General features: G+C 39.4%; 1 protein-coding gene and 1 non-coding gene across 16 annotated transcripts in view; both read right to left on the bottom strand.

The window, feature by feature from the left end:
- RBMS3 (RNA binding motif single stranded interacting protein 3) overlaps positions 1-27,398 on the bottom strand; it is a 1,500,462-nt gene that overhangs the window by 754,607 nt on the left and 718,457 nt on the right. The window lies entirely within an intron of this gene.
- MIR7262H (microRNA mir-7262h) lies at positions 361-417 on the bottom strand. Its single transcript, NR_162966.1, has one exon. It is a non-coding gene; the product is annotated as a microRNA mir-7262h (primary transcript).

Here is a 27,398-nt window from a genome sequence, read left to right as displayed (position 1 = left end):
TTTTTTTGCTCTCCTTTCCTGGCTGGTCTTATCACCACTATTTGCTCATTTTAGAAAGAACAGCACATGTCACTGCTCTTTGATTTTGGAGTAAAATGCCCCATAGACTGACATCTAAGTTCCTGGACATCTATGGATTTGTTTAAAGGTCTTCACAAATCATGAAGGGGTTAGTTATTAAATCAACAGGAAACACTAAGAAAGGGAAGGGCGGGTGAACTGTAAATACAAATAGATATTAAACTAACCCTGTTTTCTGTCTTGAACTTTAGGCTGGGTCGGGGAGAGAGGAACCATTGTCTTTTAGTCTATGCCCTTCCTAGCTCAGCCACTTATATTTTGTGTTTTGTACAGGATGTCCCAAAAGTCTTAGTGTAGGCTTAAGCCTTGATACCTCAAACCTGGACTAAGACTTGTGGGACACTCTGTATTTAGGTGACAATCCTTTTGAGGTGACACTTTTTAAGCCTTGATACCTCAAATCTGCACTAAGTCTTGTGGGACACTGCATTTAGTTGACAATCCTTTTGAGGTGACACTTTTTAAGCCTTGATACCTCAAACCTGCACTAAGACTTGTGGGACACTGCATTTAGGTGACAATCCTTTTGAGGTGACACTTTTTAAGCCTTGATACCTCAAACCTGCACTAAGTCTTGTGGGACACTGCATTTAGGTGACAATCCTTTTGAGGTGACACTTTTTAAGCCTTGATACCTCAAACCTGCACTAAGTCTTGTGGGACACTGCATTTAGGTGACAATCCTTTTGAGGTGACACTTTTTAAAGTAATTAAGTGTTGTTCATTTAAGTGTTGCTTTCTTGGTGTCTAGTTCTTAGGCTCACATTCAAATAGAGGGTTATCAACTTTTATTTTTTTTTCTCAATACTTTTAGGCTAGGAAAATATTTTTTGGGGAGAAAACAAACAAAGACCCAAAGGGACAGGGACACCCAGCATGCCACATATAGGGTGACAGCCCAGGAAGAAGCCCTGGCTCCTCAGCCCTCTCCAATGCCCATCTGCAGCTCTTTGTTATGGAACAGCTAGCTATATCATAAAAGTATGTCTTCGCACATGCTTTTGATATTACATGATTTAATCACATACAGCTGAGGCTCATGAGACTGTTACAAAACAAAATTTTAATGTAGTATTGGAAGCCAGTTTTGGATAAACATCAACCATTTTATGTGAATAAAATTTCTACCACTAAATAAGCTTTCTTTTAAGGGGAAAAATGGGTTAGATGCTTATTTAAAGAAAAAAAAAACTAGGTTCACTTACTGGAAGCTTTGGAATTGGCATGTTTGGGACAGAGCCCGTAGCCTTTGCCAGAAAGACCGATAACGTCAGAAGGGCCTGTGTAAAATCATATCAGTGCAAAGCGAATGTTATCCAACCTCTTACAGCAAGACCTAGAATGAACCTACCTCCCACCCACTTGTTCTTGTTTCTGCTATTTGGTGCCTTTTTTTCCCCCATGGAAATATGAGGCCCCGTCCTACTCATTTCCCCTCAAAAATGAATTCTTGAAGAAATAGAACCAAGACATTTTAGTAAATAAAACACGATGCTCTTAATATGCCTCTCTAATATAATCAGATGATTTCCATCCTAGGTGTGTATGGATGTATGTTTCACATCCACATCCCTCTAAAAGAATCCCTAATATTTGCGTTGCACTTTACATTTTTTAAATGAAATCTATTTACATGGTCTTATTTGAACGCTATTACAACCCTCTCAGCTAGAGGAATTATTATCCTCTGCTTTTTATTATTACTGATATTATGATAGTTTTGATATTAGGATAATTATCATCAACTACGGGTCTCAGAGAGGGTTAAGTGACTTTCTTCTTGACTTCCAGGTCGCTGTTCCCACTAGACTATAGTTGCCATGTCTTCTCCAGACTTAGTTTCTGCGGCCATGCCTACAGCACAATGCTCAGTACACAGCATGTGCCTAATCAATAGTCTGAATTGAATTGAGAGTGGAAAATATTCTGGACGGAGCGGGCCATTTCAAACACAGTTGCTGCTCCTACGCATGCAGGAACCCAATCCAGTGCAGTGGGAAGAAAAGAGCAGGGTTGGACTGTGAGAGAGACGTGCCAGCAAACTCTGCCTAAAGCCTGTGCTCTCTGCTACGAGGGGGAAAAGTTTGGAAGAAAAGAAAGGGAAGAGGAAGAGGGGCCCTTTCCCCCATTTTCTTCCCTTACTTCAACTGATTAGCATTAAGAAAACATACTGAAATGGAATCAACAAGAAGACGGAGAATAGTTTCATACTATCGTGTTACCCCTCAGAGCAACAGAAAAAGAACTTATCCCTAAAAATCGATGGCCAGAAGGATTTTCAGACAAACAGGCTTGTGTGTTTCAGACGTTCAAAGGCTCCTATAATGTAGGGTTTCCTTGTCTGTTTTTAAAACAACTGGCAAGTTCCCAGCTATAGATTCCAGGGCAAATAAGCGTCAAGAAATCCGATGGAAATTCCAAAATTCTTCCTCTGTGCTTGCACCCGACCAGGCATCTCTGCTTGCATGTTGGGGGGTTACGTTGACCTCATGGTATTTTGGGAGACAGAATAAAGCAAGTTCCCTATTAATAGCTTGGAGTCCAATCAATATCCACCGTCAAACATTATCCCCACGATGGGGACATCCCTCTTTTTTTTTCTTTGCTTCTCTCCTCCCCCATCCCTAACTGCTGACTTTTACCTTGGTCTTATCACATGGGGCTCCAACTAGACTGTGAGAGCCCTGGCTGCAGGCCAGGCTGCAGATGGTTGGAAATACAGCCTGAAATCAGAGTGTGGTTGATGAATTACTCTTTACACCTGACCCCTACTTCACACCAGGCACCAAACACAATCTGAATACCACCAGCCAGAGAAGCCCTGTCAGGCATCCCAGCATCTGAAACCCTTTCTTCAGGACCTTCTGGAGAACCAGATGGCCCAAGCAGGGAAGGCACTCTGAGCAAGGCGATCAGAAAATAGGGGAAGCCTTGGTGGGACTGAAGCAAAAGGCTAAGAAGGGGGAAAGGACAAAAGAAGAAAGCTATCTGGGGAGTCTGCCTGGTTTTCTTTGTTTCCAAAGATATTTGGTGGTGGTGGTGCTATTGTTGAAGCGAAGAGGAGTGTCTACACCACACATTTAAGAAGAAGACCTACTTGGAAGCCTAAGGAGTTCCTTCTTAGACTAGGGCTTGCTTTAACAAACTCTCTCACTTCCCCAGTTCTAAGATGTCAGCTTTAAAAGGAAATCCAAGTTAACTAGTGATGTTGAGGACGCTGAACAATAAAATCCTTTCAGGAAAAAAAAAAAAGATGTGTGTTGGCATGGAGGGGTATAAGAGAAGTGATAAGGACATGCCCTAACACTCATTAATAGTAGAAAGGCAGGCCAAGTACAGGCTTTGGAATGAGGAAGACTTGAGTTCAAATCCTACCCTAATCCATGTTAGCTATGTGTTACTGATCAAGTCACTAAAACTGCTTAAAGTCCCAAACAACTAAAAGAAAGAGTTACAGAGGGAGAAGTTGTCTTCAACATCTGTTGGGAGAGTGTTTCTGCTGAGGATTTGCTACACTGAGGATATTTTGAGTTTGAATTATTTTTCTGGATACGTGTATATTGAAGAATATATATATATATATATATACATGTATAGACATCTCTCTGTCTATTTGTCTACCTATCTGTCTGTCTGTCTTTATTTATCTATCTGTCTGCCTTTCTGTCTATCTTTAGACACAGTAATTCAATTTTTTAGCCCTCACACTCTGACAGGGGCTAAACAAGATAGAAGGGAGACAAGGCCCCTGTCAGGTACCTCAGGAAGGAAGCAGCTTATAGTTTTTAGTTTGTTTGTTTTGGTTGAACCTATTTTTGTTTTGATCAAATGATTTCCAGGCCTTAAATATGATGAGTCTTGTCATTCAGTCTTCAAAGTTCTCTGGCTAAAGTCATAGTGCCTACTTAGAAGGGATTATAGAATAGAAAATTTAAGAGACAGAGAAATAGAGCTATGGAGACACAAGAGAGAGAAAGAGACAGACAAACAAACAGAAAGAGAGAGAGAGAGAGAAAGAGAGAGAGAGAGAGAGAGAGAGAGAGAGAGAGAGAGAGAGAGAGAGAGAGAGAGAGAGAGAGAGAGAGAGAGTGTGTGAGTGAGAGAAAAGGAGAGAGAGAAAAGAGGGAGAATGCCCCCAAAAGCTTTAAGATGCGAACATTTGGTAATTAGGAGCACAGCATAACTGGATCTCTCGGCAATGCCTAGCTGCATAATCCATCTGGTTTTATATCCTATCCCCTAACATATGCACCTCCCTCCCATAGACGATAACATGTTTTTTAAGCAGTTTGAAATTCATCCAAAGGTGCCCATAAATTTGCAGAAAATGAAAGCAAGTAGAGCCTCCGCCCCTGGACGCTTTCTGGAGCAAGGACGGGGTGGAAAAGAACATGAATTCCCCCAAATGGTCCCTGATCACTCACACAGGCTTTATGGCCTGCTCAAAGAAATAAAAATCCACCTTCTGATTTCTTAAGTCACCTAACCCCAAAGAATCCAAAAGAAATCAACATCTAATGGAAACAATGGAAAGAGAAGAGGGGAAGTGTCACAACAGAAGGTCCAATCACCTTTCTGTTTTCCTGAAATGTAATTTGCCCTGAAGAGCTCTGGAGGAATTTGTATTTTTTTTAATTGCACTCATTTCTCTTCTAGGGATAAGAAAAGGAGGCATGGCTCTAACTGTACTTTCAGGTTTTTAGAGTGAACATCATAACACACAATTTTGAGATTTTCTTTTTCTTTCTACAAAGTATTTCCTCAGAAATATTAAAGGAAATCCCCACTGCCCAAGGGCATCTTTTCCCCCAAATGCAAATTCACATATGATATCACAAATAGACACGACATCCCCTTCCTGCTTCCTTAGCATTATTTTCATTAGGTGTTTCAACATTAAGTTATATTGATTTGCCAAGTCTTAGAAGTATATAATAGGTCTGGTGAGTCTCACTCCAGTCCTCACAAACTTCTTCAAAGATGTAAAAGAAAGCAGAAAGAGATCCACCAAAGGAGAGGGGAAAAGGAGAGAGAGGACTAGGAAAAAAATAAAGAATTATCTCAATTATTCTTCAAAGATGGGGGGTGGAGAGAGGGTCATTCTGGGTTCCACACTGTGAAATTCAACATTCCAGAAAGCCTCTCTCTCTGACTTTTATATTATGACTCCTGCTCCCCCTGTGTTCAAGCCCTAACATCAGGGGAATGTCTTTACACATTGAGATTCCAAGAATGGGATTAAAAAAAAAAGTTGGAAACTCTCGGGCCCTCTTGCAATTCATACCGTGTGTTAGCAATATGTATTAATCAGAAAGGAGAAGACATTGATTAGGCATCCTAGCATCACTCTATTACTCGATTACCTAAAATATCAGCTTGGTTGTATAATAGATCTAACTTCTTTTCGAATGTCCCAGAAACTGATGGCTTTGGCTAGCTTGAAAGTAACAAGATCCAGATGCTGCCCGTTCTGCACAACTCTCAACTCTTTAGGGACCCCAATACTGAACAGGGGGAAAATATTTCTATGGCTATGTGTGTCTGCCTCTTCTCTCTCCCCCTCCCCTCATGAATTCACATTTCCCTGGCAGAGGAAATCTTGCACACATCTTTAACAAACTATGTGTGGTCTTCAATGCTGTTTAATAGTAACAGGTTAAAAAACAGATGACAATTTCATTCATGTCAAGCTGAAGTTTCATTTCTGAATATTTCCCCAAAGTAGAAAAGAAAGGCTACAAAGGCAGGATGGGGCAGCATGATATTTGAAACATTTGGCAAAATGTAGCTATTTGAGTAAAAGGGATGGAATGTATAATATTTTTCACCTAATAATTGAAAGTTTAATTCCCCCCCCCAAAAAAAAGGGAGGTTGAGGGGAATGGACCCTACTACGTTTCCCTCCATTTTTCTATGTCCTTGACTTTGTGGGATATTGAGGAATAGCAACAATTGCGGATCCCAGTCCCCCAAGTTGCTCCAGCTAAAGGCAAGAGAAAGGGAGAGCAGGGACTGAAAGCTGCTGCATTGGTGGGCAGGGCAGCTAGGGCTTAGCTCTCACAAAGGTAAAAATACAATGAGAGTTGACCTTGGAGGGGGGAGAGAGAATCATCAAACAATTGGGGGGGAGGGACAAAAAAAATAAATGGAAAATAACATAACAATACAGTTTAACAAGGAACAGAGCCACCATTCTGCACAGTCTGGCTGTCCACTCAGACATGGTTCAATAAGAACAGAATATAAATAAGAGGTAACTACATCATGAAGGCACGACTCTAATCCCATCAAGGGGTTCTGTGGACAACATGGATCACTCAGACAAGCTTCACTCCCTTTTTGCATATTTATTTATTTTAAAGACTGAGGAGCCAGGCTACAAATGGAACAGGAAGATAATTGAATTATGAAGGAAATGTCATTTGAGCTCTAAAAACTGAAACTGTTCCAAAGTAGGGTGGTATTTTTTCCCATAGGGAAAACCCCATCTCCCCACTGTGCCCCCCAAAAGAGTTGGTTGTGTAGGATGTAAAATGCACAGAGACCATATCTAATTGATTTGGCAATTCCTAGGTGTGATGTCACACCTGAGAATTATAATTGTGTCTGGATATCTCCATTGGCTCCAAAGTTCACATTTGGCACTGCCCTCCGCATGGTTACATAGGATATCCTTTGTGCAATTAAGCACAGTATGCTCTGGATCATCTGGGTACAGAGAGTCATAAACTAAAGCTATTTAACCAATTCATGTCCAATGATCATCCACTCTAGTCCATTTCTTTACAAGATGCAGGCCTGTTTTCCCAAAGTATGCTGACTGAGGAAGGGGAAGCAGTTTCTAAAAGTAGAAAGAATCTATTCTCAGAGTCTCTTAAATGTCATCTGGAGTGTCCACATCAGACCTCAATATTTAATGAAGTATTGAGTACATATTTTCAAAAATCTCTAACTTTCCCCCAGTGGTTCTGATGAGCCTCTCCCCAAACATTCCACATCCTTTCCTCATTCCAAACTTGGACAACTCAAAGTTTGAGATTTCCCCATCCCCACCCCCCCCAACCCCCTATCAACCCACCCCATCCTAAGCAGCAGAAGAATGGTTTCAAAGCAACACAAACTCCTTGATTCGCCCATAGAAGCCCGGATATCTCCTACAGTTGATCAAGGGATTCAGAGGAAATCTTCCTCTTGATCAGCCCTGTCTACCTGTGATGGACAAGTGAGACTCTTAAACCAAGTTGAGCCTTTCGAAACAACAAAGAGACTGAACTGAAACTGTGATCCTCTACGGAATGAGAAATCTCCGATCCCATTACCATCTAGGTCTGCCCCTCATTGCTCTCCTCCACCCCCCACCCCCACCCCACCCCGTGTTCTGCCCGTCTCCTTTGCCTGGCATTCTCCTGGATGGGAAGCATAGAAGAAAGGGGAGTGAGTGATGGGGAGGGGGGCACACACAGAGAGAAAGCAGTAATTGACTAAGTGCATAATGCAATCACATTGCCCCCCGCTGGACAGACCCAGGCAGCGTGTCTGCCATACCTTGGTTTGGAGGATAATGAGGATAGCAGTAAGTGTACTGAGGGTACATTTGTGGTTGCTCCAAACGTTTGCCCATGTAGCTGGAATCTTTATCTCCGATGCAGGGAACTCGGTTGCAGGGTGTAGTGCCCCCAGGCCTTTCTTTCTCAAAAACACTATTCCTGACAGTGCTGATGACTGATGAAACTCCCGAGACTTCCTTGTCTTTAGACTGCTCGCTAGTTCCAACAGAGCAAGAATTTCAAAAGAGGGGAGAAAAAGTCGGAGGCAGAGAAAAATGCCCCGCCTCTCGCCCCGCCAAATCTTGCCTTGGACCCCTGCCCGCCCGTGTCCCCCTTCAGTTAGGATCCGGGGCTTTTCCTCACGTAACAGGCTGGTCTGTAGTAATGTCAATTTCCCGGGTTTGGAGGGTAGGGCAGGGGGGGAAGTCCTGGTACAGGAATCTGGAAGACAGTAAACTCCGAGCTGCAGACTGCTTCCCTTTCTGTCTCTCTCTTCTCTCTCTCTCTCTTCTCTCTCTCTCTCTCTCTCTCTCTCTCTCTCTCCTCTCTCTCTCTCTCTCTCTCTCTTTCTGTTTCTCTCTTCCACGCACCAAAAGGAGGAAAAAAAAAAGAAAAGAAAAGAAAGGAAAAAAAAGGAAAAAAAGAAAAAAGAAAAGAAGCTTCCTCCTGCTTAGTTGCCGCTGTCTGCCTCACGGAGTGACATGGTGTTTAAGGTTTGTCTTGTCTTTCATTCAAACCCCCTCCTTCCAGCCAGTGGGTGGAACTAGAGTGAGCCTCTCCCTGGAGAGGCATACGCAGGCCAGAAGGCTGCAGTATTTCCTCCAAGAAAAAAAGGGAGAGAGAGGGAAGGAAGGGGGGAGGGAGAAGAGGGGGGGAAGAGGAGAGAGGGAGAGAGAGAGAGAGGGAGATGGAGAGAAAGGGGGACAGAAACGGAGGGAGGAAGAGGGGAGGGGGGAGAAAGAAAGAGAGAGAGAGAAGAGAGAGGAGAGAGAGAAGAGAGAGAAGAGAGAGAGAGAGAGAGAGAGAGAGAGAGCCTGCCCGCCTGCCTTCCTCAGCCCCTACTGCAAGTGAAGTCCCGCTTCCTCTGCTGGCTGTCTGGAAAAGCAAAGCCATGTTTCCAGGCAGGGGAGCTGCTGGAGCCTGAGTCCAGGCATGATGGTGGAGCCGAGGAGGCTGAACTGGGCTGAGCTAAACTGGGCTGGCTTGGGGAAGGAACTTCACTGCCAACGACCGATGGAGTATTGACTCTTTTGCCCACCATGGGCAAACGGGAGCCGTCAGCCTTTTGCTCTTGGTTTCCTCGAACCCCTTTCTTCTTTCTTTGGTTTCTTTCCCTTTTTGGGTAGGAAGGTTGCCGGGGTTGGGGTGCAGCAAAGTTAGAAGAAAAACCAAACAACCAAGTAAAGCATAAGAATGTGGAAAGGGAGGAAAAGGATAAGGAGGAGGAGGAGAAAAGGGAAGCCCTGGAAAGAATGCCCCGGAGAAGGTGGGGGGGGGGGGTGATGGAAGGAGAAAGGGACAATGAAAGAAAAAGAAGGTGGAGAAATTGAGGGGAAAGAAATGGAGAGGAAGAGGAGAAATGATAGGGATTAGAGAAAAGAAAAAAAAAAAGAAGAGAAAGGAAAAGAAATGAGAGGAGGTGGTAGAAGAAAGAAGAAGAAAAAGTGAAAGAGGGAAAAGAAGAAAAATAGGAGAAAGAAATAATAAAAGAGAGAAGAAAAGGAAGAGGAAGCTAAGAAAAGGGAAGAGAAAGGGGAAAAGAAAGAGGAGAGAGAAGAAGGGGAAGAGAAAGATAAGAAAGGAAAAGAAAAGAGGGGGAGAGAGAGAGAGAGAGAGAGAGAGAGAAGAGAGAGAGAGAGAGAGACGAGAGAGAGAAGAGAGAGAGGAGAGAGAGAGAGAGAGACTAACCTTGCTGCTTTCAGGGGAAGAGGGGACTGTCTTAATGGTTAGAAATAAACCTGTTAGCACACTAGAACCAGATGGTTCCTTAATCAAAGCTCAGGTCAAGGGGCTAACCCCTTCACCTCCTGGGGAGCCTAGAGGACCGAGAATGGCTGTGGAAATGTAGTCTACTTTGGAAAGGTTAGTATCCAATAGAAGCAATGATATAAATTTTTTTTCTTAGCCATTAAGTGAGAAAAGAAATGCAAAAGAAAGATCTCTTAGGTTCTTTGGATTCTTTTATCACTATGCTTTTCTCAAATTATATCCCTGCATACTTAATTTGATTCATGTATCAGATTTTGTGGCTTCACTGACAACTTATTTCTAAGTTAAAAAAAAAACATAATTACCTAGGCTGATTTTTTAAACTAATAATATGTAATATTCCTACATGATGGTCAGCTGCTATATTATAATACAAATTGTTTTAGGAGGAAATGTATTTTCTCTAAAGGGACCCTTTTCAAGGCAGGGAAGGCTAAAATTAGACTCACCAGCTGTGTTTGCTTTTGGGAGCTGTGTCTGTGGCATAGGCATGCCAATAGGCTTTACATTCTTGGGAGTAGGCAAGAAAGCGAAGGGTCTAAAAGGTGAAGGAACAGGTTCCTATCCTATCCCAACATCAAACGGATGAGAAAGAGTTGAAACAAGCAGAAAAGCAGACACACATGGGAGGGCATGGACCCACCCATCACGGAAATCATCTGCTCATCAAGACAATTATTAATATGAAGCTAGAGATGTGGTAAACTACAGATACGGAATGTTGAGTACAGTATAATACCAGATATCATCATTTGACAGCTTCTTTAGCTTAATTGATGTTCTTTGTTACAACAGAGTTTTATAAGGGAGTTGAGGTCTGGAAAGATGGTGTAATCATCAATAAATTAATTTTAAATAAGGGTATATTATATATATATTATATATATGTGTGGTGGGTAGAATAGAGAAGTGATGGGTAGATCTAATTGCTTTAGGAACCAAAACAATACACACATCCAAAAAAAATAAAAGAAAGAAAAGCAATTAGCAGGTTAACATCTGTATATTATTTGGCAGAAAGTTCTTAAGTTTGAAAATCCCACATCTTTTTACCTGTTGTGTGAGCTCGATCAGGTCACTAAATTCTCTGTGGTTCAAGTATCTCATTGGGAAAATAGGGATAATAATCTCTGACTTGTCTTTTTACAGAAACCTAAACCTAGTAACAGTAACACATTCATAACAACAACACACAGTGCTTCTCTCAGGGTCTCTTCCAGCTCTAAGTGCCAAGATTCCATGAGTCTAAATTCTATGGTTGATGGTCCCATTAGATATGCTCTCGACACCGACACATCTGCTAAGGCCTCAGGAGGCCAAGCCGTAGCAAGCATCTCAGAAGAGGACCCAGCACTTTATTGGCACTGCCCAGAGTTCCCACAGAAACCATTGCACTGCCTACAAACACATCCACTCTGTGGATAATTGTCTTGTTTGAGGTCCACCAACACTCATAGCCCAAGAGGGCCCTTTTCCACTTTGAAATCGTTGCTGAAGTAACATGTGGAGATCCAATGTGACTTTTCCACTCGTGAGAATTAAGTTTCTTTCCACTAGTAGCCATGGCAATCCAAATGCCCTGTCACCTCAAGTCAGAGTCAGTTTTTACATCTTTTCTGCTCCACTGGACAGGTATTGCTTTCCATTTAAATGATCAAGTTAAGGTAGGCGCTAACTGGTTTAAGGCAGTATCTAAATTGGATGCCAGCTGTGCTCCATTTGCAGGCTAAACCAACAACTCTTGTACAAATCCAAGGACAGTAAAGTGAATCAGAGGATTCTGACTCTTCCTGGTTATACCTGATTTACAGCCCGGCCTGGAGAGGCATACGTTTTCAACAACTCAGCCATTACTCTGGATAGGGACCCAGGGTCAGATATATCAGCTTATGATAGGGACCAAAGAGAACAGAATGTGTGTGGGTGGGGGGTAGAGACAGCCAGAGAATTAGTTCTGTTGACAGATATGACAAGTGGCTACTACCCTTTTAAAATGTATTTCTCATACATTCACCAGAAATGAAATGCAAAGGAAAGATGTGATACCAATCTAAGGAAAGGAATTGGGTATAAGAATGAAGTAATCTGAGAAGGGGAGGTTAAAGTGTTGTGGTTCAATCATGCCCAACTCTTCATGACTCCATTTGATGTTTTTCTTGGCAAAGATATTGGAGTGGTTTGTCATTTTCTTCTCTGGCTCATTTTATAGATGAGTAAACTAAGACAAACAAGGTTAAATGACTTGCCCCAGGGTCACACAGCTAGGAGTGTCTGAGGCCAGATTTGAACTCACAAAAATGAATCTTCCTGATTCCAGGTGAGATGCTCTATTCACTGAACTACTTAGCTGCCCCTGGTAGATATCAAACTAAAGGATTATCCTTATCAAAACTGATACTGATAACTCCTCCTGGAAGAATATCAGTGTTAAGAAAATGGGGAATTCCCATTTTCATAATGTAAACACAGAGTTGAAGAAATAATCCCTCTAGAGTTGGAAGCACTAGGTTCAACTTTCAAAAAGAATACTTAGTACATATGTGATCTTGGGCAAGTCATTGATGTTCCCTAAGTTTTAGCTTCTTCATCTATAAAATTAGGTGATTATAAATAGATATCTTCTGAAGTCTGTTTAGTTATTATTTGTTTGTTTTTGTAACCCCTTACCTTCTGTCTTAGAGTGGGTACTAAGTGTGGATTCCAAGGCAGGAGAGTGGTAAGGGTGAAGCAGTTAGTATTAAGTGGTTTGCTGGGGGGGTCACACAACTAGGAAATATTTATCTTCAAATTTGAACTCCTCATTTCCATTCTGTTCTGATTCTGCGAAATCATCAAGGACATGTATAGACATTGTTTAAAATAATAGCCCCTCCATCCTCCTCATTTCTTGCCCTTTTTATTCAGATTAGAGAACCCTGTATACAAACACATAGCAATTCTATTTAAAGAGGGGGGGTAGTTTTAAATGATCACTGGAAGATGACAGGTCATCTTGTCTGAATAAGTAGTGGCTTATTTGCTTCACAATTTTCTTCTTTCTCTCTTCTGGGAGTAGCATTAAGTTTAGGATAGAAAACTCAGAGGTAGGCTAGGGTCAAATTAACAGCTAATGAAGCTCAGCCTTTGATGGCAAACTTTCTAATTTAACCTGAGATGAAGGTACTTGCTTTGACCATGACAGTAACTCATCCAAAATTGTAAATGGTTATCAATTTATTTTAGTTAAAAAACAAAACAAAACAAAAAAAAAACAGTTCTTAGCTTGGCACGTAAATATTTCCATAATCTGGCTCTTACCTCCAGTCTTTTTTTCATATTCTATCTGAACATTTACTATACATTCCAGGCAAATTAGCTTGCTAGCTCTTTCTCATTCATTTCTAGAAATGTTTCCTACTTACCTCTACCTCTTGTAGATCATAATATGCTTCAAGATATATTGTAGGTATGGCCTCCCCCACAAAGCCTTTTCTAGTTCCCTATATCATAATCTTGTGTCCTTCTTGAAATTAGTAAATGTTTACCCCCTCCATCTCCTTGCATTTGCTTAAAAGCAGAATTGTCTTTGTATTTCTAGTGCCCACCAAAAGACCTGGCACAAAGTAGACATCTAATTTTAACAATCAATTTGAAGATACTTCTGGAAGAAAAATCTAAGTCTTGGGAAAAACAAATATGAAGTCAACTTAAAAGGGGAAAAAGTTTCATTTTGATTAAATGGGCCAAAAGAGTAGAGAAGGGTCCTGAAATGGAGAATGCAAAAAAAAAAATAGCAATCCAAAGATAATTTCTGCTTGGGTTTGTCATGAAAACAGAAATCCCCTAGTCCCATAAACAAACATGCACAGATGCTCACATCCTCTGCTCATCCTCAATCTTTCTTGTTCAATTTATGTATAGTGTGTGTGTGTGTGTGTGTGTGTGTGAGAGAGAGAGAGAGAGAGAGAGAGAGAGAGAGAGAGAGAGAGAGAGAGAGAGAGGGAGAGGGAGAGGGAGAGAGAGAGAGAGGGAGAGAGAGAGAGAGAAGAGAAAGAGAAAGAGAGAGAGAGAGAGAGAGAGAGAGAGAGAGAGAGAGAGAGAGAGAGAGAGAGAGAGAGAGAGAGAGGGAGAGGGAGAGGGAGAGGGAGAGAGAGGGGGACAGACAGAGAAGGACAAGAAAGAAAGGGGTAGAGAGAGGGAGGTGATAGACTCAATATCTGGGCTAGAAAGGCCATTTGAGATCTCCTATTGTAAGATTTTTTTCTCTTCCTTCCCACTTCATATATGCCTTTACTTTAAGGGCATAGCATCATAGATTTAGAATTACAAATGGCCATAGTGGTCATTAATTCTAATTTTTATGGACAAGGAAACACACATCCAAAGAGGGAAGGGATCAAGTTCAATGAAAGAGCTTGAATTTTAGCTCACATTTTATGACTACATAATACCCAATTCTTCGGTGGGGGGGGAGGGCATAGGTTGTTTTCTTTTTCCTCCCTAAGTTTGCTAACATGCTTGTGTTTTCCCCAGGAGCTAGCAGCAGATCTGGGTCCAAGTGTTGGCAGCTAGTGAATGTGGAAGAAGAGAATGAATGAGAGAAAGCTTCAGATATTTTCAGAATTTTGGAATCAAGGTTTTGCATCTTATTTAAAAAAAAATTAAACATGGATGCACAAATCAATGACATTGGTTTTTGCATAAAACGATGTCCCTATGCTTTAAATATGGCTTAGTCAAACCAACAATACTAAGCTAAATAAAATGCCTCAGTGGAGAAAGAATGTGATATACAAAGAAGAATTGGGAATCAAATAATATGGCATTTCTTGATGCAAAGTCACAGATCATCAGACCATAGAATCTGCATGTCAGAGAAACCCTAGAGGCCATGTAGTGCTGTTGTTGTTCCTCCTTCATTTTCATAGAGGACTGATGACATCATAGGATGACATATTGATGAGTATAAATTGGTTTGCAGTAAAGTGGAGTTGTACAAAATCATCAGCCTCACTATCTCTTCCAGAGTCATCAAAGTCCAATGGCAAGACAATAATAAAAAATGCTGGCAATGGTCTGGGATACAGTTAATGGCCTTGGTTTCTTCCATATCTGACCAAGCTCTAAGCATTCCACAGCACCTGTTTCATCCTCCTTGATAGCCATTGGAACAAGGTATTCTCATCCAGCCATTCTGTAAGATACATTCTCCCTGAGAAAGTGTAGAAGGATTGTAATATACTCAAGTATAGACAGACTCCATACTCCTTAAGATCATAGATTCATTGAAATTAATACTACTTAGTAGATTTTTAAAGAATATGAAGCTCCAGGGAGTTCTCTGTAGCTACCAGGGTTAATCAGTCTTAAATATACAACCAGGATTTCATCATTGTTGGAAGGTCCCAGTCTAAAATCTTATTTCACTCTTCTGTAAGTTTTAATCTTATATATTCATTGTGGCTAGTGATCAGCTAGGTAAAATATAGAGGGTCATACAGTCTGATGACAATAATAAGAGTACGAAATGATGAAATTTATTTCTTTATATAAGTTCAATGTATTCCTAATTCTCTAAATTTAAACAGTGGTATTGATGAAATATTTACAAAATACATATGAGAAAAAAAAGTTTAAAAGGGAGCACAGGGAAAGACATTTTATTTATTTTTATTTAATGTTATCACATGAGAAACAAAATACACCTGTGAGCATATGCACCTGTATAATAACGGAACATCCAGTTGTTCTCAAAAGGTTCCAGATGACTCACACTACATATACTTTTCCAAAGTTCTGGTCAGCTAGTCCATCATCCTCATTTGAATAGGAAAAAAACAAACTGTCAGACTGAGCAGTGAAGATTGAGTATATTTTTTATGTTTACATAAATGACCTGAGATCACAGGATCAAAGATTGAGAGCCTCAGGGGGGCTCAAAGACCATCCAGGAAAGATGTTTGTACCCTCAGGGACCATGACCTTGTGTTTTGTTTTGCTTTTATATTTTGGTCACTATATTTTGACATAATTTACTTCCTTTGTCATAGCATATATTTTATCTTATCCATTTAAAAACATCATTGTGAGAGGGGTCCATGGTGTTGACCAGATGGACTGTCCAAGGAATCCAGGACAGAGGACAAATATCAAGAATCCTATAATGCCTCAGGGCTAGATGAATTCACAAGAAAATTCTACCAACCATTTAAAGAATAGTTAATACTCAAAAGATATAAATTCAGAGCTATTTCAGAAACTATTCAGAAAAATTCCTGAGGAAGGAATTCTACCATTTCTTTTTTGACACGAATGTAGTGTTCATATCTAAACCGGGAAGAATAAAAACTAATAAAGAAACTATGGACCAATTTACCTAATGAATATCCATGTACAAACTTTAAACAAAGTACTAGCAAGAAGATTACAGCAATATATCACAAAGATCATATGCTATACTCAGGTAGGTTTTATGTCAAGAATGCAGAGAGGATTCAATATTAGGAGAACTATCAGCATAATTAACCATATCAATAACAAAACCAGCAGAAAATATATGTTTATTTCAATAGATGCAGAAAATGCTTTTGAAAAATACAATGCCCAATTCCATTAAATACACATGGAACTTTCCTCCAAATGATAACTAGCATCTATCTAAAACTATCACCAAACACTAAGTGTATTGAGGATAAATTAGAAGCTTTCCTAATAAGATCAGGAGTGAAACAAAGATACTCACTATTATCACTACCATTCAATATTGTACTAGAAATGCTAGCCATGGCAATAAGAGAAAAAAGAAGAAATCAAAGGAATAAGACCCAGTAATTTGAAATTAAGCAATCATTCTTTGCAGATGATATGATGATATAGTTAGCAAATCCTAAAAAATCAACCAAAATTTAATTGAAACAATTAACAATTTTAGGAAAGTTGCAGTATGTAATATAAATTCAAGAAAATTAACAGCATTTCCCTATACTACCAATAAATCTCAACAGCAAGATATATAAAGAGAAATTCCATTTAAAATAAATGTATACAATATAAAATACCTGGGAATCTACTTGATAATACAGAACTATATGATCAAACCTACAAAACACTTTTCTCATCAATAAAATCAGACCTAATAAATTAAAAAACATTAATTGTTCATGGGTAGACCAAGGCAACACAATAAAAACAGCAATTATACCTAAATTAATTAACTTCTTCAGTGCCATATCAATCAAACTACTCAAAATTATAATAACAAAATTGATCTGGATCTAGAATATCAATGAAATTAATGGCAAAAATACAAAGGAAAGTGGTTTAGCTAAACTAGATCTTAAATTATATTCTAAATCAGCAACCATCAAAACATTCAGGTACTAGCTAATAAATGCAATGAAGGACCAGTGGAAAAGACTAGTCATTCAATTCATTATGGTAAATGATCATAGTACCTAGTGTTTGATAAATCTAAAGACTGAAGCTTTTCAAAGGATTTAGTATTTAAGAAAAACTACTGGGAAACTGGAAAACAGTATGACAGAAATTAGGCATATATCAATACCCCATGACATATATCAAGGTAGAGTCAAAATGGATGCACAGTTTAGAATTAAAAGGTAATGCAATAAACAAATTAGTGGAGCAATGAATAGATTACCTGTCAGACCTATAGATAAGTGAATAATTTAGTTCAAAACAGGACATAGAAAAAAACAGGACATAGAGAAGACTGAGATATAAAATGGATATCTTTGACTACATGAAATTAAAAAATCTATAGAAATAAAAACAGTGCAAGCTAGATAAAAATGCAAAAATAAATGGGGAAAGGCTTTATGATGTCTCTCTGAAAAAGGCTTTATTTCTAAAAAAATATAGAGAACTGTGTCAAAATTACAAGAAGACAGAACATTTGCCAATTCACAAATGGTCAAAGGACATGAATAGATAATTCTCAGATGAAGAAATTAAAACTACCTTTAGTCATGAAAAAATACTCCAAATCACTATTGTTAGAGAAATATAAATAAAAACTACTCTGAGGTACCACCACCCCATCACACTGGCTAACAAGACAAAAAAGGAAAATTAAAAACGTTGGAGGGGATCTGGAAAAATCAGGACACTAAGATACTGCTGGTGGGGTTATAAACAGATACATTCATTCTGGGGAGCAATATAGAATCATGATCCAGCAATATCACTACTAGGACTTTATTGCAAAGAGATTAAAGTAAGGGAAAAGAAACTACCTCCAAAAAAATATTCATCGTATCTCTTTTTTTGGGGTGGCCAAGAACTAGAAACTGAAAGGATGTCCATCAATTGGGGAATGACTGAGCAAGTTGTGGTTTATACTTGTAATAGAAAACTATTGTACCATAAGAGAAGACAAACAAAATGATCACAAAAAAATCCAGGAAAAAACTTATATGAAGTAATGTAAAATGAAGTGAGCAGAAGGAGACCATTATGCACAATAACAACAATAATATATATAAGATGACTGAAAATGAAAACAAGGCCAGGATCCATGACAATTCTAAGTCTCATGACAAAAAAAAGAAAAATAAAAAGGGATATTCTCCACCATAAAAGGAACAGATGGATTCTACATGCACTTTCGACCATACCATTCTTTACTTTATGTCCTCCATGAGTTTTTCTCTACATTTAAGCAAGAAGTATGTGTCCTCTTTCTCAACATTATTAACATGGAAATATGTTTTATATGACAATATATATATATATATATATATATAATGTTTATAATATCACCTGCCTTCCTGGAGAGGCAAGATGAGTAAGAAGGAGAAAGAGTACACAGATGGCAAAATATCAGAAAATGAATATTTAAAGAATTGTACTGACATGTAATAAGGAAACATTTTTTAAAAATAATAAATAAATATAAAATAAAAGAATCTTATGCCATCCTTCCATTTTGTAGACAAGGAAACTGAGGCATAGCAAGGTTTAATGATTTGTCTAAGGTCATGTTCAGGAAGTGTGACATATATGTCCTGGCAGCATGAAGGGAGCTACTGTTACCCCTCTCCACCATGCCTGAGGACATCTTAAAAATTTCATTAATTTAATTTATAATATCTTTCCATGGTTCCATGATTCATGTTCTTTCCCTCTCCTCCTTCTACACCACTCCCATAGCCAATGAGCAATTCCACTGGGTTTTACATGTGTCATTGATCAAGATCTATTTCCATATTATTAAAATTTGCACTAGAGTGATCACTTAGAGTCTGCATCCCCAGTCATATCCCCATCAACCCATGTGACCAAATAAATGTTTTCTTCTGGTTTTCTACTCCCACAGTTCTTTCTCTGAATGTGGATAGTGTTCTTTCTCATAAGTTCCCTCAAAATTATCCTGGATCATTGCATTGCTGCTAGTAGAGAAGTCCATTACATTCAATTGTACCACAGTGTATCCATCTCTGTGTACAATGTCTCTTGTTTCTGCTCCTTTCACTCTGCATCAGTTCCTGGAGGTGTTTTCAGTTCAGGTGGAATTCCTCCAGTTCATCACTCCTTTGAACACAATAGATTCCATCACCAACAGATACCATTTGTTTAGCCATTCCCTATTCAGAGGGCATCCCCTCATTTTCCATTTTTTTGCCACCACAAAGAGCACAACTATAAATATTTTTGTACAAGTCTTTTGTCTCATGATCTCTTTGGGGTATAAACCTGGCAGTGGTATGGCTAGGTCAAAGGGCAAGCAATCTTTTGAAGTCCTTTGGGCATAGTTCCAAATTGCCTTCCAGACTGGTTGGATCAATTCACAACTCCACCAGCAATGTATTAGAGTTCCAATTTTGTCACATCCCCTCCAACATTTATTACTTTCCTTTACTGTCATGTTAGCCAATCTGTTAGATGTGAGGTGGTACCTCAGAGTCTTTTTCATGTGCTTATTGATAGTTTTGATTTCTTTATCTAAAAATTCCCTATTCATGTCTGAGGACTTTTTTTAATGAGCATGTCAAGATATCAGGGTGATAATTAGCAAAACCAGAATGAGTATTTTTTTTCTCTTTAGTATTCCATCTGTGCCACTTACTACCTGGGTGATTTTGGCAAATCACCAAAACTCTCGGAGCCTCAGGTATTTTATCTGTAAAATGAGGATATTAAACTAAGTAACCTGAAAGATCCCTTTCAGTTCTATATCTGCTATCCTATGCTATTATGGTTCTTACCCTCATGATATTCTAATGGGAGAATAGGGAATGGATCCATGATTTTATTAGCATAAGATACCTCTAGTTTCTTTATGGGGCAGCTAGTAAATTGTAAAGAGCACTAGACTTGTAGTCAGGAAGATCTGAATTCAAATCCAGTTTCAGACTCTTACTAGCTGTGTGACCACCAATTTTATCCTGTTTGCCTCAGTTTCTCCATCTATAGAGTGAGTTGGAAAGGGAAGAAGTGGAGTTGGGGAAGGAAATGGCAGACAATAGTGTAGCTTTGCCCTCTAATGTGGTCAAAAAAAGGCAGACACAACTGAAACAACTGAACAAAAATGACAATAACATAGCTTCTCTACAATTTAGCATGTTGCCTGTAGTGATTAGGCAAGTTGTCTAGAATTACACAGGCTTAGAGACATTATTTGAACCTGGGTCTTGCTAGTTCTGAAGCCAGCTATTTGTGTACCATGTCATGCTGTGCCTTCAATAGGAAAATATAAGTTATGTTTATTGCTTTGAACTTGTATTTTCTTTTCTTTCCAATATCTTAGATGCCAAAGATCTTCTACTTCTCTGAACTCAATACATTTATAGCCTGCTTCATGCCATCCTTTAGCACTTAAGTGTATTATTTTCATTATAAATAAAATAGTAGAAAAAAATCTCTCTCTCACTCCTGCTATCCCCCTACCAAAACAACAATAACAAACCAACAAATAATACATATATATATATAATATATATATATACATAAACAACCTAGAATTATTCGGGGTTTAAATTTATTTACATTATTTTGCTCTTTGTTTTCATATCCATGATTTTCTGTATCTTCAAAAGAACATCAGTGCCTTTGCTGACATCATGCTTTCAGCAGGTTTCTGGATTAGAGATTTTTCAGATCTCACTCTATGAAGCCCTGGCCTTGCTTTGCAGACCAGAGTGTCACTGTTTTATGGTGAAGCCAATTACGTTTATTCTAATGCAGTTGGAAGATCCCAGTGGCACTGCCCAAGGAAGCATTTGGGGGCACAGTTTGCCCCTAGTGGACCAGATGTACTTTGAGCTGCTATAGGTTCCAGTGGGAAGCTTGGAACCAAAGGGACTTATGGCTGTTGGAGAACACCATTTTCTAAAAGGAATATCATCAGTTTTCATTGGCCTTACAACTTCTAGCTGCCAATAGCTAAGCCAGTCGGGTCGATATGGCCAGATCTGATTTGCCTCTGCTGATTTCATCCCTTAGAATAATGCCAATGGGCTGCCAGAAGTCCAAGCAGAAAATCTCCTAATTGATTTGCAGAGGCCGTTAAGTTCTCTCAGCTGAGCCACTGATTGAGTTGGAAGGAACGTGTGCAATGGCACCAGGCAACTGCTATCTCCCAACTTTGTCATAGTAATCAGAGAAAAGCAGAAGCCTCAGTTTAAAGGGCCATGCTTCATTGATACCCAGTATTCCACTGGCCCTTAGCACACAAGATAAAAACTCAATACAAGCACAGCTTCCTCACCTTTATGTATTCTGGGCCACTTTGGCGGAGGGTCTGATGACATCTATGGACCCCCTTAAAAGAACCATGGTTTTAAAGGCATTAAATAAAATATATAAAGATTTCTAAGAAACTGGTTATGTTGAAATGCAATTATATATATATATATATATGTATACACACATACCACCAACATACCTATGGGTATGTGATACATGTATAAGTGTGTGCAGACATAGACGTGTATATTAAAAGCTCACACATCTCACTTTAATAACCCTTACATTAAAGAGGCTCTAACTCGGATTTTTGAGATACCTCTTTTTAGAAACTAAGGAAAATGAGGAGTTGAAAAATGCTGGCTTTACCCAAAGAGTACCTAGGAAGAAGTTTAGATGCATGTTCCCACTCCCTGAAGATGTCATAGTGCTGCCATTTAGGATCAAATAATAGACTTGGGGGAGGCAAGAAGCCAGAACCTGAAGCCAGAACCTCCCTGGGACTTAGAAGACAGAGTTTCTAATCTCAGCTCCTCTACAAAGTTGCATTGTCATCTTGAAAAAGCTTTTATCTCCCCAGCCTCAGTTTCCCCATATGTAAAACTGAAAATATCTTTACTTTCTTCATAATAATAATAATAATAAATGCCATTTTAAGGTTGGCAAAGTACTTTACATTTTGTCACAATGGAATCAGACAACAACTCGATGAGGTAGGTCTTATTATTACTCCTGTTTTACAGAGAAAGTTATCACATTGCTGTCTTATCAAGGACCCTGGAGTCACAGGATGTGGGTTCAAAATGCTACTTTGGTGTTTGTTATCTCTGTAACCGTGGACAAGTCAATTAACTTCTCTGGACCTCAGTTTCTCTTTAGAGTAAAAGGAATTGGACTAGATGACCTCTAAGGTCCCCTCTACCTGTAAACCTACTATCATACAGAATGAGAATCATGAATATGAAAAGTACTTCAGACTACAAAATATGAGGGAAAAGATCCCCATGAAAAAAAGGCAGCCTACACTCACCAAGTCCCGCAGAGTCACACATAACCTCAGCCTTTCTTCTAACTGTGGATGTGGATGTCCAGACTTATTTAAAAGTCACATGCCTCAGTCTAAGAAACCTTGACTCTCGCCATCCACGTGGCAATGAAAAGGCTGCAATAATTTCAGGAAATGGAAAAGAATTACAGCAACTCATGTGACCACCTTTTCCACCATACCTGTTTCTTCCTCAAGCATGACACACTTCCCATAGCGTCTCTTTTATCCCAGGTTAAGAAAGATATAAAAAGCAGTGTGATATTTCTCCCATTTTACAGAGGAGGAAACAGGCTCAGGAAGGTTAAAAGAGTTGCTGCAGGGTCACACAGCTAGCAAGTGTTTCTCCTTTAAGCCCCTCTACCTATCTCCGAGTTCCTCCCCTTTTCCCAAAGCTAAGGAAAATAAAAGGTAGAGGGATATAATAGTGAAAGGGCAGGCCATGGACTTAGGAAGACCTAGACTCTTGAACACAGGGCTGGATGGTCTTGAACAAGGAACTTAATTATTCAGGACCTCCAGGCAGCCCTTTAAGAAACTCAGCTACAGATTCTGAGTTGATAATCTGCTTTTTTTTTAAACCCTTACCTTCCATCTTTGAGTCAATACTGTGTATTGGTTCCAAAGTAAAAGAGAATAGTAAGGGCTAGGCAATAGGGGTTAAGTGACTTGCCCTGGGTCACACAGCTGGGAAGTGTCTGAGGCCAGATTTGAACCTAGGACCTCCCATCTCTAGGCCAGTCTCTCAATGCACTGAACTACCCAGCTGCCCCCAATAAACTGCTTTTCTAGGATAGTTTATTACTGGAAGTCCCCTCTGCCATTAATATCACAGGTCTGTACTGTATAGAAGCAAAATAATTAATAATGATGATTATGATTGCATTTACATAGTGCTTTACATTTGGCTGAGGTCTCTTCACCAATTATCTCAGCAAATACCCTGTGAGGTTAGTATTACAGGCATTTTTCTCCCTATTTTATAAATTGAGAAACTGAGGCTGAGAGATGTAAAAGAATTTCTCCATGGTCATTCATTTCATATGAGGTAAATAAGGCAAGATTTGAACCCAAGTCTGTCTGATTGCCAGTCCAACACTTTTTTCCTCAGCACCATGATGCTTTTTTGAGTTCTGCCACTGTATGATGTTGGGTAAGTCACTGTTCTTTTTTCCTGAACCATATTTTTCAGATCTTTAAGATATGGTGGGAGGACTAGATGAATTCTAGTTTCTCTTCAAGTCTTGAATCCAATGATTTTCTATCTTTTGACACAGAAAGAAAACTTAGATCTTTAAGAATAAACAAGGTGATTGGGGGCTGCTAGGTGGCTTCATGGATTGAGAGCCAGGTCTAGACACTAGAAGTCTTCGGTCTACATCTGGCTTCAGAAACCTACTAGTTGTGTCGCCCTGAGCAAGTCACTTAACTCCCACTGACTAGTCCTTATTACTCTTCTGCCTTGGAACCACTACACAGTTTTAATTTTAAGACAGAAGATGAGGGTCTTTAACAAAAAAAAAAAAGAACAAAGAAAATAGAGACAGAGACAGAGAGACATAGGGGAAGGAGAGAGAATGATAAGAGAATAAAAGAGACAAAGAGATAAATAGAGACAAAGGCTCAAGCTTTATAGGCCTCAATAGTTTATTGCCATAGATGACAGCTCTGATCTGGAAAGAAGTAAGTTCCAAGAATGGCCTGGCAAATTCCGACTTACCTTCTCAAGATAATCTTTCTGCAAATACCTCTAAATCACCCCAGCATGGTTGGTGCTACAGCAAGCCTGTGACTACAAAGCACTTTCCGCCTTATCAGGTTCCATTTGAAGCCTTCCTTAGAATGTGCCTCTTGGTATTCTGAACATTTGTGTTCATTCTGCAGGCAGGATGTACGATTAATTTTTCATTTTTTTCTTTAAGGAAGTTTATAGCTGAAGGTAATGGAGGGAACGTAAATATGCTGACTGTTTACAGAGCCTCGTAAACACTGAGAACACAGACAATTAATTGTCACTTTGAGATTTGCACTGGTAATGCAAAATCTTTGCTTTTTCACCATTTAAACTCCTAAAAGTTTACCTGTCTTGTAGAGGATTATTTAGGAGGAAATAAATCCTATCGCTGTCTCCTGTCCCCTTGCCCCCCACACGCCTCCTCCTTGCCAAACACCAGCAATCCCATAAAAGGGGCAGAAGGCAGCTGGTTATGGAGCAGCAACCCTGAGAAGGTAATTAGTCCAGGCTGAACCTCTCAATAATCATACCAAGCTGTTAACATTTTCAAAGCACTTTCCCAACATTAACTAATTGGTTCTCAGCATACCCCTGTGAAAGAAAAATCTTATTATCCCCATCTTCCCAGTGAAGGGAGCAGCAGAGAGGGGCTGAGTCATTTGGCCAGGGCCACACAAAAAGCCAGGGGCAGGACCCCAGTTCAAGAGTAGGGGCAGCGCCCTGTGCCCAAGACATGGCGGTTGGGTGTGTAGATACTTAAGTAAAAGCACTGTGAGGTTAAGACTTCCACATGATGAGAAGGAGGAAAAATAGGTCTGTGTTGATGTACATGGGAATGTTTGTTGCTGCCTCTACTTACCATTCCCTCCCCAGCCCCACAAGAGCTGTCATTCAGACTGGTAAAATACTTGTGTGTGCTGCAGAGCTCCTAAAAAGATCCCCAGAACAGAGACCCTGCTTGCAGGGACACCCCTCCCAATCTTGGACATCCTCATTAAATGTGACAGTGTTAACCTCACCTCTTCTCCCATGGGGGAGTAGTCACCCTGAATCTCCTGCATCCCTCACCTCTTTCTTAGCAAGCCTGACACTCTCAAAACATAGCCTGCCCCTACCAAAATCCAGTGAGTAAATTTGACAGAAAAGATTGTCTCCTGAAAAGCTATTGGCTTTACTCCTTCCCTGAATCCCAATGGGAAATGGTGTGTCATCCTTTTAGGTCACAACATGACAGAAAAGAAATATCCTTATTCTAGAGCAGAGACTAAAGTGAATGTTGGGGTAAAAAGAGAGGCTGCTGTATATCTGGACTTGGGAACTATCCATGGTTCCCAATTGCCTTTGGGATAGGGCTCTTAATATGGGATCTCTGATATTTTTTTAAGAACTAGATATTCTTGTAATTGGTTTTCTTTATGAATTTTATTTTATGTATCTAAAAACATGATTCCAAGAAGAGGACCATAGGCTTTACCAGACAATGGTTTGTAGGACACAAAAAATGTTAAGAGTCCTTGTCTAGGAAATAGACAATTCCCTCAAGTGTGTCCATGATACTCTGAGTAGAGAGGACAATGAGGGGATGATGATAATGGTATTGAGAGTGAATGGGTAGACTGCAAACTACATGAGGGCATGGAGCAGTATCTCAGTTGTCTGAGAAATGTTTGCTGAATGAAATTGAATTTTAGGAGACACGATTTCCTTGATGTAACTGTGTGTCCTCCTTCCTGACTTTCTTCCATGAACATTGTAGTTTGTTGGGGATGAAGGGGCATATGATGGGGCACAAGGAGAGATCTAGATAAAATGTTTTATGAACTTTGAGGAGGAAGAGAGCATTTTATTGGGTGGGGGCATGAATCAGTAAAGGAAGATGGCACCAAAGCTGAAGATAGAAAATGTTGTTGATTCTGAAAGAAGTTGAGGCTATTTGTTAGTGTATCATAAAGGTCCAACCATAAGTTAAAATATGATTGGGGGAATGAGTGGGAATGAAGAGTCAAGGGACATCGAGCTCTATTAGGAATGCCTCTACAAAGTCAATCAGTCAATACATATTCATAAAGTACTTACTATGTGTCAGACCTATAGTAAGTTCTAGTATAGCAAGAAATAAAATATACAGAATCTCACAAGTGAGTGGAGAAGGGGGAAACTAGTGGGCTCAATGGATTAAAAATGAGGACTAAAGATGGGAAATTCTGGGTTCAAATCTGGTCTCAGATATTGCCTGTGTGACCTTGGGCAAGTCACTTGACCCCCATTGCCTCATCCTTACCACTCTCTTGCCTTGGAACCAACACACAGTATTGAATCTAAGTTAGGAGATACAGGTTTTAAAAACAAGAAAAAATGAATTGGGGAGTCCATATGTACCCACTGACAAATCCCTTCCACTGTGACATTTCATGACAATCTTGACAGCAGGAAAAAATCAAACAGAAAAACATACAATCAAAGAAACAAACATTTTTGAGGGAGAGTGGAGCTCCAGAATAGTGAATTCACAGTGTGGAAAACCCCCTTTCTTTGGTGCAGATTGCAACTCATCCTTAACCTACAATCTTAGATAATTTCCTGAGGCAATTAGTGATTAAGTGATTTCCTCATCCACAAGCACACAGATGGTTTGGGCTACATGCAGGACTTGGACCAGGTTTTCCTGACTATAAGGCTAGCTCTGTCCACAATGGCATGATTTACAGAATAAGGTATCAAAACTGGTAAAGGTGAAGATTTTCATAAGAGCACATTTTGTGGTAGAAAAGAAAGAAAACAAACAGGTACCCAATGTGAGGGAAAATGACTAAATGGGATGATGCTCAATATTAGATCTATGGCATCTCCACCTGAAATTAATTTATATCTACTTTGAATTTAACATTTTATGCAAATATATTTCTCTATGAAGAAAATATAAGTTTCTTTATGACAGGGACTGTTTCACTGTAAGGTCTATGTCCCTTGTGCCTAACACAGTGTCTTGTAATCATTTAATAAAAAATCCTTTTGAAAGGAAATGAATTGGATTCCTGGGAACTTTAATGTATGAAAACAAACAGACAAATACATTAAAAAGGAAATAAGTTGAACAGACTGGCATATAAATATAATGGGATATTCTTGTGCAACAGAAAATCACAAATAAGTGAAATTCAGAGAAGCATGGTAAGATGTGTCTGAAGTGAGGGGGAACGATGTATAACCAGAGAATAATATATACAGGAAAGATAACAATGTAAATGAAAAGATCAATAAATGGGAGCCAAACTATAAGAAACAAACAAAATGATGTACTCCATCAGGTATTATC

Source organism: Monodelphis domestica, chromosome 5, assembly GCF_027887165.1.
Source record: "Monodelphis domestica isolate mMonDom1 chromosome 5, mMonDom1.pri, whole genome shotgun sequence".
In the NCBI taxonomy this organism is placed as follows: domain Eukaryota; kingdom Metazoa; phylum Chordata; class Mammalia; order Didelphimorphia; family Didelphidae; genus Monodelphis; species Monodelphis domestica.
The sequence above is the reverse complement of the archived record's forward strand: the minus strand, read 5'-3'. Positions and strand labels throughout refer to the sequence as shown.